The sequence below is a fragment of the Copidosoma floridanum genome, unplaced genomic scaffold (genome assembly GCF_036245765.1).
Source record: "Copidosoma floridanum isolate Cflo_tuat_1 unplaced genomic scaffold, Cflo_Japanese_pri ptg000024l, whole genome shotgun sequence".
NCBI classification, from domain to species: domain Eukaryota; kingdom Metazoa; phylum Arthropoda; class Insecta; order Hymenoptera; family Encyrtidae; genus Copidosoma; species Copidosoma floridanum.
This window is the reverse complement of record NW_028321901.1, coordinates 6083241-6106366: the sequence shown is the minus strand read 5'-3', so window position 1 is coordinate 6106366 and position 23126 is coordinate 6083241. Positions and strand designations below refer to the sequence as shown.

The 23126-nt window shown below is 36.5% G+C and overlaps 1 pseudogene; it reads right to left on the bottom strand.

Moving 5' to 3' along the window:
* Positions 1-231: 231 nt before the first annotated feature.
* On the bottom strand, positions 232-613 carry LOC106645177 (histone H2A-like; annotated as a pseudogene).
* Positions 614-23126: the final 22513 nt, after the last annotated feature.

Genomic DNA, 23126 nt, shown 5'->3' with positions numbered 1-23126 from the left:
ATCTTTTTTTTTTTTGTTAGGTATATCAGCCTAATAAGGTGATATTATCCGTATAGTAACACTAAAAGTGGGGGGTTCAAGTATTTTTGAACAATAAACGAAAAAAATTTTAACAGTAACATTTTTTTATTTCTTCGTTTATTGTTTAAAAATACTTGCACCCCCCCACTTTTAGTGTTATCATACGGATAATATCACCTGGCCGCCTGTCTGTTAAACAAAAATTCAGATCTACGAGCTTTTCTCGGTCTTCTTGGGCAAAAGTACGGCCTGGATGTTGGGCAAGACACCACCTTGGGCGGTTGTTACTCCAGAGAACAGCTTGTTTGATTCTTCGTCATTGCGGATTGCTAGTTGGAGATGACAAGGGATGATTCTGGTCTTCTTGATGTCACGAGCTGCGTTGCCAGCCAACTCGAGAACCTCGATCAGCGGCCAAGTACTCCAAGACGGCGGGCAACTACACAGGCGCACCGGCACCCACTCGTTCGGCGTAGTTGCCTTTACGCAATAGACGATGGATACGTCCTACGAGGAACTGGAGTCCTGCCCGAGTCGAGCGGGTCTTGGACTTTCCCTTGATCTTGCCACAACCTTTGCCACGTCCAGACATAATTTGAGTTGAGGTTGTAAACTTGAAGTCGACGACTAACTGTGCTGCACATGGCTGATATACCTTACAAAAAAAAAAAAAAAAATTGAATAAATTCTGTTAATTAAAATTCGCTAGAAATTTATAGCTGTAAACAGCTACTTTTTATAGTTGTTATTTGTACATGATTATAGCTACTTTGTAGTCAATTATAGCTATTATTGTAGCTGATTATAGCTGTAAATACAGCTATAATTCATAGTTAAAATGATAGCTAATAATTTTTGACTGAGTGTGACCATTGCCTTACAGAAGCAAAAAACCGACATTTCAAATATCTAATAGACCTTTACGTATAAACTACTGTTACATTCTATGCGGTACTTCAGTTGCAATTTTCGATTATAATCTTATCAAAGGGGTTTGTTTCTGAAATTTGACATATATTTTAACACTCGTTAATCAATATAAAAGAATTTAGAAAATAATCACTAGTAAATCATTACATATTCTATTTTAGTGTGATTTTTCCTAGAGAACGGAGGAATTGGACTTGAGAAGTTTACATATGAAAGTTCTGAATTAACACGTACAACATTAAAACAGACATTTTGTTAAAATCATGAAAGTAACAGAAAGTTACTTGTATTGCTGCACCCTAATACAACCTTATTAATATTTGTGGGAAGTAATTCCTCAAATAATTTTGTAAAATTTTTGATATTGTTGATTTTCTTATAAAATCGCATGATATTGTTAATTTTCTAATAAAATCGCATAACGTAACGTATATTTTCCTTTAAACGTGTCAATCGCTAAAGAATCTTAATAAACTTACATTTTAAATAGTTGTTTAAGGGACTATTTATTGGAATTCAAATATTTTATGGGCTTTTTCCTGTAAAACATTAATATGTTAATATGCAGATATCCGGGAGCAAATGCACATTATAAACTTATTAAATATTTTTTTTATAAGATCTTGTAAGTCGTTTTCAACCGGGTAGTCCCAAGCAGACATCAGTATCGGTTTTCTAAACTAACTTTCTATTTTCCAAAACTTTGTTTATTTATTGTACAACTTTTGATATACTTAGTAAGAATTGAGAATGGTACGAAATTACCAAAGAAAAAGTAAAGTAAAAGAGTGGGTCGATGGTCAATTGCAATTGGTCATCGATGCAGTGCACAATCGTTGAAGTATAAAAAGTTTTACTGTTGATTTTGATATCACCAGAACGACCCTTCAGAGGAGATTGAAGAATCAGTGTAAAAAGTGTAGGTAAGTCAGTAAACCGATGAATTTCAATAAATTATGCCAATATTTTGTTTGTAAAAATTTACATTTATACACTTATGCACCAATTAGAGTAACAAAAGTTTTTTATGATTAGCAAGAACAAGCTCTGTGTCAATATGCACGTGACGTGGAAAAAAAACTGGTTTCTTTTTCTTTTACAAGTCAAATGGTAATACGTATTTTTTATCATTCCACATTGAAATTAAAATCCAAAAAATTATAAGAAGTGATATATTAATAATTAAGGTTTGAAATGTTTGTTAAACGAAACATTTACATATTAAATTTATCAGTATGTGTTTTCATAAAAACCAAAAAATTATACCAAGTGATATTAATTAATAAGGTTTGAAATATTTATTAAATTAAATAGGTACAAGTAGTTGTTATATTAAATAAAATCAACAGAGTTCTATCGATATGAATTTTCATAATTTTTACTTGAGATATATGTATATTGTGACGTGGAAAACCGACGTCACAGTAGCAATGTATGTGGTAGTAGCAGACAAGAGGAGAGGCGGTACAATGCACACCAACACTACCTTACCGAAGGCCCTTGTACCGACCTATCCCTTCACTCATCCCTACTATAGGCAGCACTGCCAGCTCTTGACCGTGTGCAGTGGCGGGTGTGTGTGCGCATTGACTATGCAGGCAGCTACGGTATGGGGGCAGCACGAATCGGCGGGCTGACAAGAGAGACACTCTCCGTCTTGTCTGCTTTCAGTCAGGACGTGTGATCTGAGGGCTTCGTTGCGTCGTATTTTTCCACGGGCGTGTGTGTGCGAGATAACACCGTATACTGCACCGAGCGGCAACAGGAGGCGCAGCAACGGCTACCTGTTGACGACCCGGACTGTCACGACAACCTTCACGCACACACTACCAAGGACTTTTGGGTCCAAGTGCCGACTCCTGCTCGTCAGATCTCCCGGTGCCGAAGTTAGTGCTGTTGAAAGATCCCTGCAGTAGTGAAAACGGTAGGCCTATTTCCTATATATCCCATCCCTACCGTGCATAAGCATTGTGCCGAGCAGCACCTGCCGAACCTGCACCCGCAGGGCTAAGGCTGCATAAAGTCAGGCCAGGTTGGATAGTTAGGCAGGGTAAACTTTGTATAGAATTAATGTTAAGTTCTGAGTAACTATTAAATGCAAATAAATGTTTAAATATTATAATCTCGCCCATTTATGTATGTTGATTGCCAGCTATCCATCCTATCCGTTTAGCCCTATAGTAAAGCAATAATGAAGCAGAATTTTATATGTGCCGTGTCTTGCTGCTGACTGCAAGGTGAGCAAGGCACGACACATCGTATGGCGCTCGACTAGTTGTACAGGCAATTGCTCGGCGCAGTGCTTTAAGCGGCCATTTTGTGTGCGTGCCGTATGCCTAGGCAGGTAGGTTCGCTTACGCGCACTGCCTGGCCACTGTGATTTTTTTAATTGTATGTATAGGGGATATGATCGCCTGCCGCGTATCGCTTTATAAGTTCTGATGGTACACGGTGTTTAAAATAAAAATTACAGTGCACAGTGTGTCATATTTAAGTGTTTATTGTGTTTGAAAATTTTATTCTCTGTTGGTCATTCGTTTTTTTTGCACTACCGTTTTGCCCTTGCTTGCGCGTAATAAAATAATAACAAAGTGTCTCCCTTTAATTTTAAGGCGTGACCTTGTACAGCACTAGTAGTCATCATACAATATAAATAGTGTATAGGGTATAGTTTCTAAAGACACGAAGTGAAAGTTCGATAGTAGGATAAACACAGTGTTTACATTCATATAGCAGATTGCTAGTGTTGCTATATCAAATTCAATACAATACACATATATATATATATTTTTTTTTTTGGCATGTAAGTGTTAGGTTAGGTACATTATACGTCATACTAGTCAACCTATCTTTGGTACAGTATAGTAGTATACCGCCAGCACTCACTCTGCTCACTACTGTAGTACTTCTCCTCTTTAATTAAACCAAATTAAACAGCTAGTGTTGATACCTATTTATTTATCCTTTAACTTCCTCAATAAATCTACACATTATAATTCCTCCAACAAATGGTTATGGGCCCAGGCACCAAAAGTGTAGTCATAGAATATTGGTGAAGTCTAGAAGGTTCAACAAAGGAGACTAGTGAGCACAGACAAGATGGCAAACCGAGGTAGTGGCAGTAGTGCTCTTCCTCCTATAGAGCGTCTAACAGGCAGAGACAACTATCATACTTGGTCGATTATGATGGAAGCTTACTTGCAGTGTGAGGACTTATAGGAAACTATAGAGGTTCCTCAGGGACAGGAACTATCGACAGATGCGAAAAAAATTCAGAAGGCTCGTGCCAAAATTATTCTCGCTGTCGATCCGGTGATACACTCACACATAAGCCAAGAGAAGACGGCAAAAGTGGCCTGGGAAAAGTTACGTAATACTTTTGACGACAAAGGATTGTTGCGCCGTGTAACCTTATTATGTACACTTACACCCACAAAGCTTGAAAGCTGTGCGTCCGTAGGTGAGTATGTTGATAAAGTGATAACAACGTCTCATAAATTACACTCTGTTGGAATGTTGATACCAGATGAATTGCTTGGAGCAATCTTATTAGCAGGACTTCCAAATAGATACGAGCCAATGATAATGGCATTAGGCAGTTCAGGTCAAAAAATAACGGCCGACTTAGTTAAATCAAAAATTATGCAAGATCTACAATGGGATCGACCAACCCCTTGCGCATGATGATTCAAATGCTTTTTTCACGCCGAAAACTTTTCAAAAAAAGGGTCAGAAAAATGACTTCAAAAGTAAGGTTAGGTGTTTCTCGTGCAACAAATATGGCCACGTAGCAAAATTTTGCCCTGAACAAAAGTCATCAAGGCCTAAAGCCTGGAACGTGGAAACTCGAAGCAACATATCAAGTGATGATGAAGATTAAGATGAAAGTGAGGTTGTATGTGCCTTTTATGGATTGATTGCAACCGATGACAATAAAAGTAAGTGGATAGTAGATTCTGGTGCCTCAAAACACATGTGAAATAGCAAAAATAAAATGATTAATTTTAAAACCAGCGAAACAAAAAGTATAGTGGTAGCAAATAAAAACAGGTTAAAAGTTTGTGGACAAGGTGACATTATTTTAATTATTAAAAATATAAAAATCGAACATAACTAATGTGTTGTTTATCCCTGAACTAGCAGCAAACTTAATTTCAGTAAGTCGTATTACTAAATCTGGCTGCTCAGTATCTTTTGAAACAAATTTTTGTCGGGTGCTAAACAAAAAAGAAATTTTTACAGCACATTCTTTAACAAATGGACTATATAGATTAGATCAAGTCCAAATGTCAAATAGTACCTCTAATACAAGCGTAGTGGCTCTATCGGCGCAAGCAGACGTTTACACTTGGCACCGCCGTTTGGCTCATTTAAATCCAGAGTACATGAGACAACTACAAAATCATGCAGCTACAGGAATTAAAATTACAGGTAATATTGAAATACCACCCTGTGTAAGCTGTGTTAAAGGGAAGATGTCAAAAAGCCCTTTCAAGGCCACTCAAGTTCGTGCATCAAAAAAATTAGAACTTATACACTCTGATACATGTCAAATGAATTCTCCTTCCATAGGTGGAGCAAAATATTTCCTAACTTTTTTGGATGACTTTAGTCGAGAGATTTTTGTATATTTTTTATCAAGTAAGGATCAAGTGACAAAGTGTTTTTCACAATTTCTTAAGTATGTTTAAAATGAATCTCATGCAGAAATCAAAATTTTACGTAGTGATAATGGTCGTGAGTTCAAAAATTAGGAAATAAAGAAAATCTTAGATGATGCAGGGATTCAACATCAAACGACTGATCCATACAATCCTCAACAGAATGGGCGAGCCGAACGTCAAAATAGAGTACTGTTGGACAAGGCTAGGTCGATGCTTATTGACTCCGATATGGATCAGAAGTTTTGGGCAGAAGCCATTGCAACAGCGGCATATCTATCAAACGTTTCTCCGAAAAGAGCCCTAGGAGAAAAGACCCCATGTGAATTATGGACAGGACATAAACCCAATTTATCACACCTAAGGATTTTTGGTTGTAAGGCTCTTGCCTACGTACCAAATCATAGTCGTCAAAAACTCGACTCTAAGGCCAAAGAATGTCTTATGCTTGGATACGCCAAAAATCAAAAAGGTTACCGCTTTTGGGACATTCAGTCTAACCAAGCAATTGTCAGCAGAGACGTGAGATTTCTTGAAGACAAATCTGTTAAAGAACAGAAAATTTTTTTTCCAGTTAAAGATACTCAAGAAGTTATGGGACAGGATGTTTCTATTCAAGAAAATCAAATGTTAGAAAAAGGTACTCAAGAAGAAGATCTGATAGAAAATAGTCAAGATGATGTTAGAAGAAGTAGCAGACAGCGAACACAACCAAACTATCTTGATGATTACGTACTCTTCACTGAAATTCAAAATGTTAACGAGCCTGCCTCCTACTCAGAAGCTGTTAAAGGACCAGAAGCCCAAGCATGGTTACAAGCCATGAAACAAGAAATTGACTTAATAAATAAGAACAATACGTGGAACTTAGTTGATTTACCATCAGATCAAATCCCGATTGGAAGCAAGTGGGTTTTTATAAAAAAAACAGAGCAGGATCAAAAAGTTAGATGTAAGGCTAGGTTAGTTGCTAAAGGTTATGCTCAACAAAAAGGTGTGAACTATGATGACACCTACTCATCTGTTGTACCTTTCACATCCTTGCGTTTATTGTTTGCGATGGCTGTAAAAATCGCACTAAAGATCTCTCATTATGATGTTGAAACAGCGTTCCTTCATGGTGATTTACAGGAAACAGTTTATCTGCAACAACTAGAAGGATTTACACAGGAAGGAAGTGAAAACAAAGTGTACAATTTTAACAAAGCCTTATATGGACTAAAGCAAGGAAGTCGATCATGGAACCAGAAACTAGATGCCTTTCTGAAAAGCATGAAATTTTTTCAGAGTCCAGATGATCCTTGTGTATATATCATCACAAAAGATTAAAGAATTCTGGATGATATCTTCGTTTTTTATAATTGTTCTAAGTTTAAAATCTATATGGATAAAAAGCTTTTTTCTGCCTTTCCAGTGAAGGATCTTGGAGTTGCCAAAAAGTGTCTTGGTTTAAATATAGTCCATGACCTAAAAAAAGGATTGATAACAATGGATCAGACTGACTATATTATAAACCTTATGAAAAGGTTTAACATGGAGGATTGCAAAAGTGTTTCATCACCCATGCAAAAATTGCCAGGACATAATATTCCTTCACCCGAAAAGGATGACACACTAAACGCTCCTAACCAAAATGCAATCGGAGCAATACTGTATCTAGCTCAGCTGACCAGACCTGATTTAGCTTACTCAGTCAGCAACTTAAGCAGATTCAACAACAACTTCACCCAAGAACATTGGAAAAGTGTTAAAAGATTGCTGAGATATTTACAAGGGAGTAAAGACTTAAAACTAACATACTACAACAAAGGGAACGAGAACTCAAAGGCGCACTGTGATACAAGCTATGCGCCTGACATAGATGATCCACGTTCAATTAGTGGTTACATTTTTATGCTTCAGGGAGGACAAGTGAGTTGGCTCAGTAAAAGACAACCAAAGGTTTTATCTTCCAGTACTGAAGCTGAGTAATACTCTCTCTACACTGCTGTTCAAGAAACATGCTGGCTGCAAAGACTCACTCAAACCATTCGCCTCCAAGGATCAAAACCAACTGTAGTCTACTGTAACAACAAAGGTGCCATAAGTCTTGGAGTAAATGCAAATTACAGTCATGCCACTAAACACATAAGTGTAAGAAACTCCATTGTAAAAGAAAAAAAAGAATCCAAGGATATTCAGATTGAGTACATATCTTCAAGTGATATGTTAGCAGACACTCTCACCAAACCGGCAGCAAGTGATAAGATTAAGAAGTTTATTGAATATATTGGTCTAAGGTGTTAAAAGCAAATTTTTTTTCTTTGTAAAAGTTTGTTGTATTTCTTTTGAGAGGGCGTGTTGCTATATCAAATTCAATACAATACATATATATATACATTTTTCGGCATGTAAGTGTTAGGTACATTATACGTCATACTAGTCAACCTATCTTTGGTACAGTATAGTAGTATACCGCCAGCACTCGCTCTGCTCACTACTGTAGTACTTCTCCTCTTTAATTAATCCAAATTAAACAGCTAGTGTTGATACCTATTTATTTATCCTTTAACTTCCTCAATAAATCAACACATTATAATTTTTCCAACAGCTAGTACTAATATACGGTATTTTGAAAAACTTGTTCGAAATGATCCCTACAATAGCATTATAAGTATTTCAAGCTACTCGCTAAGGCAGACACCAACCAGTATAAACAGAGTGTCACAAACTTTTACAGTATACTCTCTATCGTCCGGCTTTGTTTTGGGTAACCTCTAGTACAACGTACATTCATAACGAACACTAAAGAACCTAAGGAATATAAACCACCAACAGGATCATCATTAGGCCAAGTAACAGACGAGTTGGAGGAGTATGGTGAAGGTTCTTTTATAGAAACTTTTGTGTCCGAAGGACCAAAGTTTCATGGTTGTCGCATACGTACCCTAACTGGTGAGACGCATGACGTATGTAAAGTAAAAGGTATTCGTATCAACTACCAAAATGCGGTAAAACTTAATTTTGATACGATTAATTGCCTCTATGGTTGAGAAAAAATTTAAAAATAATAGCGATTATGAAGATAAGGAAAGTAGAAATAACGTTATAATTACACGAAACACGATGATACGAAAAACTAACACACACGACGTCGTAATATGTATCGAAGATAAAACGTGTGAAATTGTCTTAAAAAAACGTGTTTTCATTGATGAAAAGTGGTCTTACTCACTCGATTATAAGAAAATTAAGTAATTTTTAGAAACGATTTAAGTATTTATTCATAATCTTTTTTTATTTTTCCTAGGTTTAAACACTGCCTTGCAGCGGATAAACAAAGGAGTTGATTTTTGTCTGTGTCAGTTTACACCAAATTGTACTCCAGATTGTAAACACTACCCCAGTTTAAAAAAATTTTTAGGAGGATTGGCATGGCACAGCATGCTTAATAGTTTATATGAACTAAAAAATAAAATAAAAATAAATGAGTTTTATACATTGCTAAAACTTTTGCAAAGATTAAAATATAAGAGCAATATATTATTTAATGTAATTATCTTTGGTGAAATGCGTTAAGCTGTATGTATTAAATGCAAATCGGATCCGGAAAAGGGTTTTACATGAAAAAAAAAAAAAAAAAATGTCACAAGGGAAAGGTTGAAAGTGGGTGGTATCATGATTTTAATAAATTTCTAAACATATAAGTTTCTGATATTCTAAACATCATAGGAGAAAGTGAAATTGAGGCGATTGAATTTGGTATATTTAATAGATATCCAAAGGAGTTTTCAGGTTGGTTGATAGGAAGTTGTCGTATTCATCAGCTTATACGACTTCAACGTTTGTTGTGCGATTAATAAATTTCTGTATTGGAAGAAAAAAAAACGTAAGAGGTATGTTTTCAAACCAAAAAAAAAAAAAAAAATTATAAGCAACAGACAAATATGTTTAAAAAATTTCAACTCCGTTTATAATTTTCGAATACAAAATGTCAAGTAGTGTTGAGAAAGAGTGTATCAATTTGTGTGTAAATATGTATATTGATATAAAATTCCTGTAATTAATAAATAACAAAACTCAAATCAGTACAAAAAGTTTTGTTTTCTCGCATGAACTATTTTTACGGTATTTTTTAACAATTTTGATCATTATTTTATAAGTTTTTCATTAAAGAAAAAGGAGGTGACAATGATGAAACACGGACACAGTGAGTAAAACTAACAGGTGAGTCACTAGGCCAAATAGGGTGATGCAATCCAGTAGAATCAACTCTTGCCATATCAAATGCACATAGCATGGTATTTAAATAAATGGTTAATTCATTTATTGAATCACTGGTAAGAAAAATGTAATAACTATTATAAATTAATCCTTCGTTCATAAAAAAAGCCCTTAAAGTTCTATTTTTAGCTGCTTGACAAAAAAGTATACACGCGAGATCGGTCCAACGAGAACTATTAAACCACGATATTGGTAAAATATTTCCTAACCCGCATAAAATTGCATGAGGCGGTAAATTCAAAGTACGTTGTTCTAACTCATTAATAACTATATTACATTCTATCACAGATTGCGATGTATCAAAAGATTTTCCTACATCAATCATTTTACATCTATTCCCACCTTCTGCCATATAACGTCTCCATTTATTATTGATATTTATTGCTATATGCATGTGAGGCTGTAAAAACAATATTTTTCTACATCATAGAAACAATATTGTACACAAAATTACGTTAATTATACATACCTTCACATCCATTTGTCTTAATTTTTGTAAAAAAGGTAAGTCTGTTTCTCCTTTTAATGTTGATGACCTTTTTGACAAATAATGGCAGATTTTTTTTCACTGTAATATTCTTGCATTTCCGACTCCAAAATCTTATAATCAGAATCTTCGTCAATTAATTGAATATAGAACGAAGATGGTGTGTAAAAGAACGAGATGCATACATTTTTTGTAAGACCAACTAATTGTTCACTATTACGTTGTCTTGTGTTTTGAAGAGACGTCATATATTATTTTAGAGAGCTATTCGACCCTTTACATTCTTAAGTATAAGATCTTTAAAAGAAGAAGAAGAAGAGGAAGAAGATAAAAACAGATATAGTACGCTTTTCAGGTTTTAGACTGACCTAGTGAAAAAATCGTAAAATAAGAGATCCCTTTGTTTAATAAAGATAAAAAAGAGTGGGATGGGGAGAGGGATAATGCCCCTTAGCTAGAGGGATGCAGCTACATAATACTCATGCGTTCTTTAGATTAGCCCGACTCCCCGCTGTGAATTAGCTATACCGTTATCGCCGCCGCCGCCACCGCCAGCGACGCCACCACCACCGCTGCTACGAAGGGATTTATCTGTTTTTATAATTTTTAAAGTAATACTCTTTTATAAGGTCGGCTATACTAACATGTGTAGTTTAGTTCAAACGACGCGATGGATACGCGCTGGCAGCATCCGTAGACGAGTATGATTTGTAGTCCTACGGGGTGTGGTAAGACCGTCTTCGTCAAAAGATTCTTAAATTTTATCGATGAATTGTCAAGAATACGATTCGATAGAATTTTATTTTACTACGCAGAGTGGCAGGTTAGTTATAGAAGTTAAATTTTTTTTTTAAATGGTCACCAAATTAAATTTCGCGAAGGACTACCAAAGCCCAAACATTATTTAAACGATCCTCAACGTAAGAAATTACTCATCATCGATGATTTAATGCATGAATCATCAAACAACGTTGTTGTGGATTTGTTCACAAAAGGGAGTCATCATAAGAACATAAGTGTTATGTTTATAACTTAAAATATTTTTCACAAGTCTACTCATTCACGTGATTTAAGACTCAATGCTTCGTATATTGTTTTGCTTAAAAATCCGAGTGATCGTGCTCAAATACAGCACTTGGCAAGACAAATTTTTTCCGAAGGTCCTAAATTTGTACAAGAAGTCTATCAGGATGCAACGATTAAAGGACATGGTTATGAAGTGATTGATTGTAAGCAGCATACACTGGACGAGTTTAGATTTCGTACGCGCATATTTCCTGATGATGAGTATCAGTATGTATATTTACCAAAATACGTACACAGTAGCTGTACTTACATCGCCTAAGGTAAAAAAATAAAATTTTGCTTAAAATCCTGGTCAGCGAGTTTGTATCTTCAGTTTTGTTTAAACGATGGAAGCATCTGCATCACAACAGATGACAGGTCAACACTTTGGTCGCCGAAATAGTCATAGATCCTCAAACTCATCGTTTTCTTCAAAGATACCGTTTGAAAAAAAACATATGAAAGTACTGGGAGCTCTCGAGCATTTAAATAAAAATCAGCGTGTCGCATTATTAAAAAAAGCCGATAAAAAATTAACTAATTATATTTGCGAGTGTGTTTTAAATGTACTAAAAGGTGTTGTTCCTTTAAAAAAATTACAAAAGTCAAAACTTAAAAATTTTTTTAAATGTGTTGCGGAAAGTAGTTTATAAAAAGAAGAAGAAGATAAAGAAAAAAGAAGGAGGCTGTTATGATGAAGATTCTTGGAAAAGAAAAAAAAAAACTTATTGTACAACAACGTTATGGTTTTTTGCCTTTTATACTCCAAGCAGTGTGTTAAGCGCAACATTAACAAGAGCTTTATAAAATAAAAAGCTATAAAGTGTTATGGAGAAAGCAAAAAAATGGTTTTAATTTCGAAAGAATAGCTCGAAAGAATACACAGTGAAAATGTGAAATCCCTCCATGAGACTGTAATACCTGTTTCCACTGGTACTAACGGTTTTTTTCCGCAACGAGTTTTACAATCTACATAAACTGTTGGAAACAACCTTAGTCGTTTAGATGATGAAATTTAATAAATTTTTTACTCCAATGCATTCAACGACGAACGTGAAAAATCTAATTAAAGTTTAGGAGTCTTACAACGGTACTTTAATTTCATAGACGAACAAAGAAATCCACATGTATTAACAAAAAAAGAGGAGAAAAAATATGATACAGATGCAAATGGTCCAATAAGTGATGATATGATTCTCAAAACTATACCTAAAGCATATCCAAAAAAGTCTGAATTACTTTTAAATTATTTAAAAAAAAAAACCCCATAAAATTAGTTGGAATGGTGAGGGTGGCGTGACCATTGATGGTGAAAAAATACGAGGTTCTAATATTATCGACTCAATAAATGATGCGGCAAGACGCAGAAAAACAGTTAAATCTGTGGGTAGAAAAAAATTTGGTACGATGTTGCACGAGATCCTTACTCCTCGAAAGTTTGTAGGAAATGATGACCTGTGGGAGATTCGTAACGTCAACCAAGTCGAGACTTTAATTATCAAAGACTCGTAAAAAATTATTTAACTCTAGAGAGAAGATAGACCGTGACTATGATAATATTACCGATGAATTGTCGAGTAAAGACGGTAGTAAAGCATATCAATTATTTGGGGAAACTACCATTAAAGAGAATAAAATTATTAAAAGTCACATCAAAAGTCTATCTAAGATATCTACACTTTTACAAAAGGGAGGAGGAGTAGGAAGAGGACAGTGGCTTAGATTTTGAAAAAATGGACGTATTGGAAAAACAATAACTTATACCCAGTTATGAGGCTGGTTTTACCGGTGCTAGAAGCTTAACATTATTAAATAAAAATGTTTCATCACCTAAAATGAAGGAATGGTTAAAGGGACAAGACGTTTACACGTTACACAAAACTATTTGACGTAAGTTTCCAAGCTTTTTTTATGATCACAACGCTTTAGATGACTTGTGGGAGGCTTATCTCATTCAATTAACATCTATCAAAAACTACAACAGTGGTATGTCGTACATTCTCGTTGTAATAGATGTTTTGAGTAAATTTGTATAGGCTCAACCATTACGTGATCAAACTTAGCGTAAAGTTACCACAGCTTTTAAAAAAATTCTCGATAATAAACACAATCAGTTTTCAAAAACAGTCCAAACAGATCGGGAAAAAGAATTTTTAGGAAGCGAGTTCCAACAGTTGTCAAAGCATAATGGAATTAAATTTCGGATTGTAAGTAACCCTGACGTTAAAGCAGCAAAAGTAGAGCGTTTTATACGAATACTCAAGGAACGTATGTACAAATATTTTTCATGTAAAAATACATACCGTTACATCGATGTATTTCAAGATTTAATTGATGGGTACAATAAATCACCCCACTCCACAATTAAGCTAGCTCCCAGTGCAGTAATTATACATAACGCGCACGTTGCGAGAAAAAATTTAGTGAACTCGCGAGCACAAAAGCAAAAACATCGTCAGAATCGTCAAGCTAAATAAAGGTATAAAATTGGAGACTACGTGCGTATCAGTCACGAGAAAAACGTATTCGAAAAAGGCGCCATGAAATTCTGGAGTGAAGAAATATTTAAAATTGTCAGTGTTTCCAAAAGACAGAATTTATACACATATTTTTTGCATGATTTAGGTGGTGAACGTATTGATGGATTTTTTTACCCTGAGGAGCTTAGCCCAGTCGCTAAAAAGCGAGTATAAGATCAGGAGCATAAAATTGAAAAAATAATTCGAATAAAAGAAAGGGGAAGAAAGAAACAATATTTTGTGAGTTGGGTGGGTTATCCAGAAAAGTTTAATTCGTGGATTTTTTAAAGAGACTTGAGAAATGCTTCATAACGGTGTTACGATAACTTTGCCAAGCAACAGCAGTATGAAATATTTTCCTCATAACACTTCAAAAAAATTTTCTACTCAATTACCAAAAGAAATCGAGCTGTGCGGAAAATGGGAGGTTGGAATTCCCGAGATTCACGTACCATGCATTATTTTACATGTCACTCGAGAGGACGCTTTACTCAGTGCACCTGAGGAGAAAACAGAATGTCGTTTTTAACATGGTACATACGACTCTATAAATAGCTTATATGAAGCAATAAATAATACATGGACGAAACATATCTCTGAAGATGAAGAATATCAGTGTAAGCTAATTTATAGCAAGGAAGGCGTATTTGTATTTATTGGTGTGCCCTCCTTAAAAAAAAAAAGGAACAGTGCTTTCATTTATAATGAAACACTTTAAAGCAAACAAAGGTAAAAAATTATCATGGTTATCAAACGCAAGACAACGCATTTTAGGATTCGAAGAAGGAATAATTTGTATCGAAAAAGATCGTGCAGAAATAAAGGATGATTACCTAGTAGTAATTCACGGTAAACAGCCGACAAGCATGTCAAGAGCAGTGCTCGATCAACTTTTTATTTATTCTAATAAATGCGAACCATGTATTGTTAGGGACACGTTTGCACCTTCATTACAAATAGTTAACTTGGATGCTTAAGAAGTTCATTCTGGTAGTACAATTATCAAGAGGTATACGCCTGTTGCATACGTACCCCTCCTCAATAATAGATTTTATACAATCGATATAGATATGAGAGACGAATCCAGTAAACCGATAGCATTCTAGTTTGGGACACTGACGGTGGTGCTACATTTAAGGAAAGTGTTTTTTTAGAATCCTTGTATAAAATGAGTTTTTACAATGTGTATCATTCTCAGTACGGTAGTGGAGGTAGAGGTGTCAAGCATGTGTTTACTGGTTCGCATGGGTAGAGAGGCCATGGCTTAGGCTCTTTTTTACAGGACTTTTTCGCACAACTATGCCATATATAACAAAAGGTGCACGCGCTACTGGAAGAGAAGCTTTCCGAGCTGATGTAAATATAATTGATGGCATTGCTCAACGTGATTTGCCATTTAAAGACACATTGAAAAATTGTGCAACCGAATCAGATATAAACTGGAAACGTAAGGCAACGGAAAAGCTTGTTAAATTAATGGAGGGGTCCGGATATAATGCTTTACTGTACAAAACTCGAGCGCAGTCTCGTAGCAGAAGTGCTACCCATCACAGCTCTACTAATCGTGCTAAAAAGAAAACATCTTGAGTGACAAAACGTGGACGAAAGGAAAGTATTGTTAAAAAGAATAAGAGCAGAGGAGGAAAAGAAGAATATTAAAAAAGTTAAATGTGTTGATATTAAAAGAGTAAAAAGTTGCAGAAAAAAAAATCGAAAGTGCCCGATGTTTTTATTTAACATATTAAAAATGTCTTTCTTACATAGCCACACTGATCCGTGTCTCAAGAGCGAGTTGGATTTATTTTCTCTTCCTCTTACTCAGACAGCATTAGAGGCAAGTCGATAGGTTTATTGTAAACCTGTTTCGTCACTACCCGACGAAAGTCCGATAGAGCTTGTCATAAACTCTCAAAATGAGGATTATTTGGACCTCGCACATGCAATGCTGAGAGTTAACGTAGAATTAATACCTTACGACAAGGATGCAGATGCGTCTGTGGCTCCAGTAAACAATTTTTTACACTCTATATTTAATCAAGTTGATGCATATTTCAATTAAAAACTACTGACCCCTCCTAATAATGCTTACCCATATAGAGCATACATCGAAACACTATTAAATTACGGACCTGCAGCAAAAACTTCTCACTTGTCCACGAGTCTTTGAGAAATCGATGTAGCTGGTGAGATAGATGAACTACCCTGATCAGAGAAAAATATATCTCCCGCAAAACGTCAAGATTATATAAAGAATGGTATGACAGTGGACTTGATGGGTCATTTGCATTACGACGTGTTTAATCAACACAAACTTTTATTAAACGATGTCGAAGTTCGTCTACGTCTGGTTCGTTCGAAGGATGCATTTTGTTTGATGGATGCATCTACAAGGAATTATTCAGTCAGTATTACCGAAGCAACACTTCTTGTATGACGAGTAAAAGTAAGCCCTACAGTTTTCATTGCACATGCAAAGACTTTAGCAACGCACTAATATACACATTTTTTTTGATTGTTACTGGAAAACAGGTACTTTGTACGCTGTTTTGTTAGTTGAAAGTTTTATTTTCTCATATAATGTGCAGAAAAAATTTTTCCTCATTTAGTACGCAACTCGTGTAAGTATATTCATTAATTCGTTAGATAAAGTTCGAAATATATAAACTCGATATATATAGTGATCCTTCATAATATATTGATTAATTTAACAAATTAATTATATAATTATTTAACATTTTGACATAATTTGTTTATCAAATTCGAAATAAGTGGCCTTAAAAACCATTAAAACCATATATAACTGGATATATACATATGTAATGATTATATGTACTAGGATATATACTTATCTAATAATTATATACATATACAGCATGATATGTAACGGTGGCATTTCCCGAGAACCGCGTGTAGAGCGATTTTTTCTGACGCGAACCCCGTTGGAATTAATTTTTTAGGGCAAATAGCTTTTAAATGGGAGCCGATTAAAAATACGTTCCAAACTACCCCTAAATGGGGTTGGAAAGCTAAAGCGCGCCCGCATAAACTCGCGACGTTGCAACATTGTTATTGGAGCTTAGTCGGTAAGCAGTGAGAACTATATCCATGTGCGCACGCAAGAGCGTCAGCTACTGCTGGTAACTTGAAGGTTGAATGTAAAAATTTTTACCTTAAGGTAAATATTGTCTGCTCCTTATGTTGTCAGTTGTTTATCCATTACGCGCTTACTGTCTTTCTCACTCTTATGTTGGACAAAAACATCTTTAAATTTTATACTTAAGTAATGTTACCTCGAATGAAAGTAAAATACCATATCAGTAGGGATTTGTCCACTCTACACGATAGTATTTTTTCAAAAATAGTCGAGCTCTTTGTCAAAAATATTGTTGTTAGGTATGTCTTGCTTACGTTCCCGGGTATGTCGTCTGTACACGATTTAGAACGAGTCCATTCATAAATTGCAATAATCAAGTACCCGGGAAGTACCCGGCAAGTGCCCGGGAAGTACCCACCAAGTACCCGAGGAAGTGCCCGGGAAGTACCCGCCAAGTGCCCGCCAACTACCTGGGAAGTGCCCGAGAAAGTGCCCGCCAAGTGCCCGGGAAGTACCCGCCAAGTGCCCCGGAAGTCCCCGCCTAGTACAATACAGTCGGGTACTTCCCGGGTACTTGGCGGGCACTTCCTCGGGTACTTCCCGGGCACTTCCTCGGGTACTTCCCGTGCTCTTCCCGGGCACTTGGCGGGTACTTCCTCGGGTACTTCCCGGGCACTTGGCGGGTACTTCCTCGGGTACTTCCCGGGTACTTGGCGGGTACTTCCCGGGCACTTGGCGGGTACTTCCTGGGCACTTCCCGGGCACTTACTCGGGTACTTCCCGGGTACTTCACGGGCACTTGGCGGGTACTTCCCGGGCACTTGGCGGGGACTTGGCGGGCACTTTCTCGGGCACTTCCCAGGTACTTGGCGGGCACTTGGCGGGTACTTCCCGGGCATTCCTCGGGTACTTGGTGGGTACTTCCCGGGCACTTGCCGGGTACTTCCCGGGTACTTGATTATTGCAATTCATGAATGGACTCGTTCTAAATCGTGTACAGACGACATACCCGGGAACGTAAGCAAGACATACCTAACAACAATATTTTTGACAAAGAGCTCGACTATTCTTGCAAAAATACTATCGTGTAGAGTGGACAAATCCCTACTGATATGGTATTTTACTTTCATTCGAGGTAACATTACTTAAGTATAAAAATTTAAAGATGCTTTTGTCCAACATGAGAGTGAGAAAGACAGTAAGCGCGTGATGGATAAACAACTGACAACATAAGGAGCAGACAATATTTACCTTAAGGTAAAAATTTTTACATTCAACCTTCAAGTTACCAGCAGTAGCTGACGCTCTTGCGTGCGCACATGGATATAGTTCTCACTGCTTACCGACTAAGCTCCAATAACAATGTGGCAACGTCGCGAGTTTATGCGGGTGCGCTATAGCTTTCCAACCCCATGTAGGGGTAGTTTAGAACGTATTTTGAATCGGCTCCCATTTAAAAGCTATTTGCCCTAAAAAATTAATTCTTAATTCCAACGGGGTTCGCGTCAGAAAAAATCGCTCTACACGCGGTTCTTGGGAAATGCCACCGTTACATATCATGCTGTGTATATATATATATATATATATATATATATATATGAACTCTGGCCGTTAGGGTTAGATGCCACGAGGGGATATATAGAGACTTTGTGCTTGTGTTCAAATTTACAATCAGGTTATGTATACGACAACAGAAATGTCGAATAAAGTAAGAAATTTAAAAAACGGTGGATTTGTGAAGAAAAAAGTAACAATTAAAAACGCTAAAGCTTATCAAAATATGACAGTTTACTTGGGCAAATTTAAGTTGGGCTTTTTTTCGTGACCGTCGTCTGACTGTTCTGTACTCAGTAAATAACAGGATGTTGCAGTGTTGTCAAGTTGCTTGGGGCGTCTGCTTCTCTCTCGGCGGAGGCCAGATGAGGTCTTATTAAAATTATTGTTACTCAATAATTAATATGGAAAGGCCTATAAATAAGACTTGTACTCATTTTTTTTCCTTAGAAATTTGCTTATTACATAAAATTTTTTGGGGAAAATACTGCGAAAATTCAGTAAGTTATGCTCGAAAGTGTGCGTTTTTTTCGCCAAGATTATAGCTATACATATACTGCACTGTTAAATCGACAATCTTTAAAACTGAATAGTTCGCAATTTAGTAAGAAAACACCTGTTGAAATTGTGCACACGTGTAAATAAAACTTTCATTTCACACATATTTCAATTTCAGCAAATTCTTACAAAAACTAATATACCCAGAGATCGTCTTTAATTATGCTACTGGAAACACAGTTTTTAGTTATTAAATTGTTTGATTGACCTTACAAATGATAAATATATTTTCTAAATAATAATTAAAAAAAAAAAAAATTTAATTATCATAAATATAGTTATGTAGATAAAACCAGATAAGGCACGTTATTACGCATTAAATATTAGTATTATATGCATTTGATCCATATACAGCATGATATGTAACGGTGGCATTTCCCGAGAACCGCGTGTAGAGCGATTTTTTCTGACGCGAACCCCGTTGGAATTAATTTTTTAGAGCAAATAGCTTTTAAATGGGAGCCGACTAAAAATACGATCCAAACTACCCCTAAATGGGGTTGGAAAGCTATAGCGCGCCCGCATGAACTCGCGACGTTGCCATATTGTTATTGGAGCTTAGTCGGTAAACAGTAAGAACAATATCCATGTGCGCACGCAAGAGTGCCAGCTACTGCTGGTAACTTGAAGGTTGGATATCAGAATTTTTATACCTTAAGGTAAATATTGTCTGCTCCTTATGTTGTCAGTTGTTTATTCCCGCGCTTACTGTCTTTCTCACTCTCATGTTGGACAAAAACACCTTTAAATTTTTATACTTAAGTAATGTTACCTTGAATAAAAGTGAAATACCATATCAGTAGTGATTTTTTCACTCTACACGACAGTATTTTTGCAAAAATAGTCGACCTCTCGGTCAAAAATATTGTTGTTAGGTATGTCTTGCTTACGTTGCCGGGTATGTCGTCTGCACACGATTTAGAACGAGTTTATTCATAAACTGCAATAATCAAGTACCCGAGAAGTGCCCGGGAAGTACCCGCCAAGTGCCCGGGAAGTACCCGAGGAAGTGCCCGGGAAGTACCCGGGAAGTACCGGAGTAAGTGCCCGGGAAGTACCCGAGAAAGTGCCCGCCAAGTCCCCGCCAAGTGCCCGGGAAGTACCCGCCAAGTGCCCGTGAAGTACCCGGGAAGTACCCGAGTAAGTGCCCGCCAAGTGCCCGGGAAGGAGCCGCCAAGTGCCCGGGAAGTATCCGAGGAAGTGCCCGCCAAGTCCCCGGTAAGTACCCGCCAAGTACCCGAGAAGTACCCGAGGAAGTGCCCGGGAAGTACCCGCCAAGTGCCCGGGAAGTACCTGCCAAGTACCTGGGAAGTAGCCGCCAAGTGCCCCGGAAGTCCCCACCAAGTACAATACAGTCAGGTACTTCCTTGGGTACATCCCGAGCACTTTGCGGGTACTTCCCGGGTACTTGGCGGGTACTTCCCGGGCACTTACCGAGTACTTCCCGGGCACTTCCTCGGGTACTTCCAGGGCACTTCCTCGGGTACTTCCTGGGCACTTCCTCGGGTACTTGGCGGGTACTTCCCGGGCACTTACCGGCTACTTGGTGGGTACTTCCCGGGTACTTGGTGGGTACTTCTCGGCACTTGGCGGGTCCTTTCCGGGCACTTCCCGGGTACTTGATTATTGCAATTTTTGAATGGACTCATTCTAAATCGTGTACAGATGACATACCCGGGAACGTAAGCAAGACATACCTAACAACAATATTTTTGACCGAGAGGTCCACTATTTTTGCAAAAATACTGTCGTGTAGAGTGAAAAAATCCCTACTGATATGATATTTTACTTTTAATTGAGGTAACATTACTTAAGTATAAAAATTTAAAGATGTTTTTGTCCTACATGAGAGTGAGAAAGACAGTAAGCGCATGGATAAACAACTGACAACATAAGGAGCAGACAATATTTACCTTAAGGTATAAAAATTTTTATATCCAACCTTCAAGTTACCAGCAGTAGCTGACGCTCTTGCGTGCGCACATGGATATAGTTCTCACTGTTTACCGACTAAGCTCCAATAACAATATGGCAACGTCGCGAGTTTATGCGGGCGCGCTATAGCTTTCAAACCCTATTTAGGGGTTGTTTGGAAAGTATTTTTAATTGGCTCCCATTTAAAAGCTATTTGCCCTAAAAAATTAATTCCAACGGGTTTCACGTCAGAAAAAATCGCTCTACACGCGGTTCTCGGGAAATGCCACCGTTACATATCACGCTGTATATACGTATATATTGCCCAGAGAACATATATATTCAACAGAAGATTAATATCTATGTATAGATATAAATAAATTTTTTTTTTTTTTTTTAGTATAGATAGTGATAAATTTGAAACATATTTTATTTTAAAAAAGATCTGCAGTGACTGGCATTTAAACCTTTATCTTTGAGCTTCCAATTCAAGCTCCGCAACCACTAGATCACGGGATATGATGTCCACGTGAGTATGGATAAAGTACATCAGTACATGTGGGAACGTGGACTGTTTATCATACTCACAACAAAGTTAAAAAATCAAACTTGTAATAAGGATTTCAAAATGTTGAAGACTTAATCAATAAATACTTAAAAGCATTGCTAAACGAACGCTTTGGATGACTTGGCTTTAGCATATGCTGTAAAAATGTAAAATACTTGGTAAATAAATAAAAAGGCACACAAGCGAGCGCTTCGAGTTACTAAGGATTAAGCTGTCAAAATGTCGAATATTTAATAAATAAATAAAAGTGCGGCCAAACGGGCGTTTGGGGATACTGACGATTACATGCTTGAGGTGTTGGTTGTTTACTTAAAAAAATCAAGTGGACCAGGGAGCGCATCAGGTTATTCGGTATAAGCTGCTTGAAATTTTGTTTATTTACTGAATGAACAGAAGTGTAGGCAGTATAGTGTATTGCGTAGCTAACAATAAATTGCTTCAAATTACGATTAATAAATATGTTTAAGCATGAGCAGATCGAGCATATTGGGTTATTGGAGTTAGCTTTTATGCATGCAAGCTTTCCTATAGTCAGTTATTCATAAATTAATTAATACCTTAATCTAATTAAATACGAAATAGAAAAAAAAAGAAAAAAAAAAAAAAAAAAAAGTGACTTCAAAAGTCTCAAACTCACAACCTTTGGGTCCAAAACAAAGTGCGTATCCAATTGAGCTAATTCACTACACAAAATTTAGAAACAAAAACTTACCTATGTTTATAGTATGTACGGAAGCTTAACTTTTACTTGTGTATGCTTCCGTTGATTAAATTTTATTCCAAATTTAGCATAAGTTGTACTTACTTTGATGTTTTACTTTTTCTCAATTTTAAAGAAGAGCTTGTAAGTGTGCAAAGGTTGAGAAAATAAGCAAAAGTGCGGACAAGCGAGCGCATATATTGTGCATTGGGGATATAGCTGTTTAGGATTTTGATTATTTGGATACAAACAAAACTGCAGGCAAGCAAGCGCATTCGATTATCGGGAATCAGTTGTTCATTATTTTATTTATTCAGTTAAGAGGTATAATGTTTTTTAAATACTAGTAACTTTGTTGGGTTTATTGAGATTAATTACTTGGGATTAGGTACAAAGGTACAAAGCGCATTCTATACTACATAGCGTTTAGATTATAATAAATTAATAAAAAAGTCTTCGAGTCTTGACCCAAATATAGGGATTGAGCTATAATATAATCAATGCTGCCACTACAAAACTAAAGAAAAAAATTATTTTACAACTGACACCTTCTTTAACTAAAAACTGAACTGACACCTTCTTGGGCGAAAATTCGAGCTGTCACCTTTTTCAATCAAATTTTGAACTGACACCTTTTTTAATCAAAACTTGAGCTGACTCCTCCTTTTGCTTAACCGTCGATATAATTATATCAAACCTGTTAGCTTACATTTCAATGTTTTCGATGATTCGATGTTATTTAAATGTATCATTATAGAGCTTATTTTTGTTCAATTTAATGAATTTGTTTCG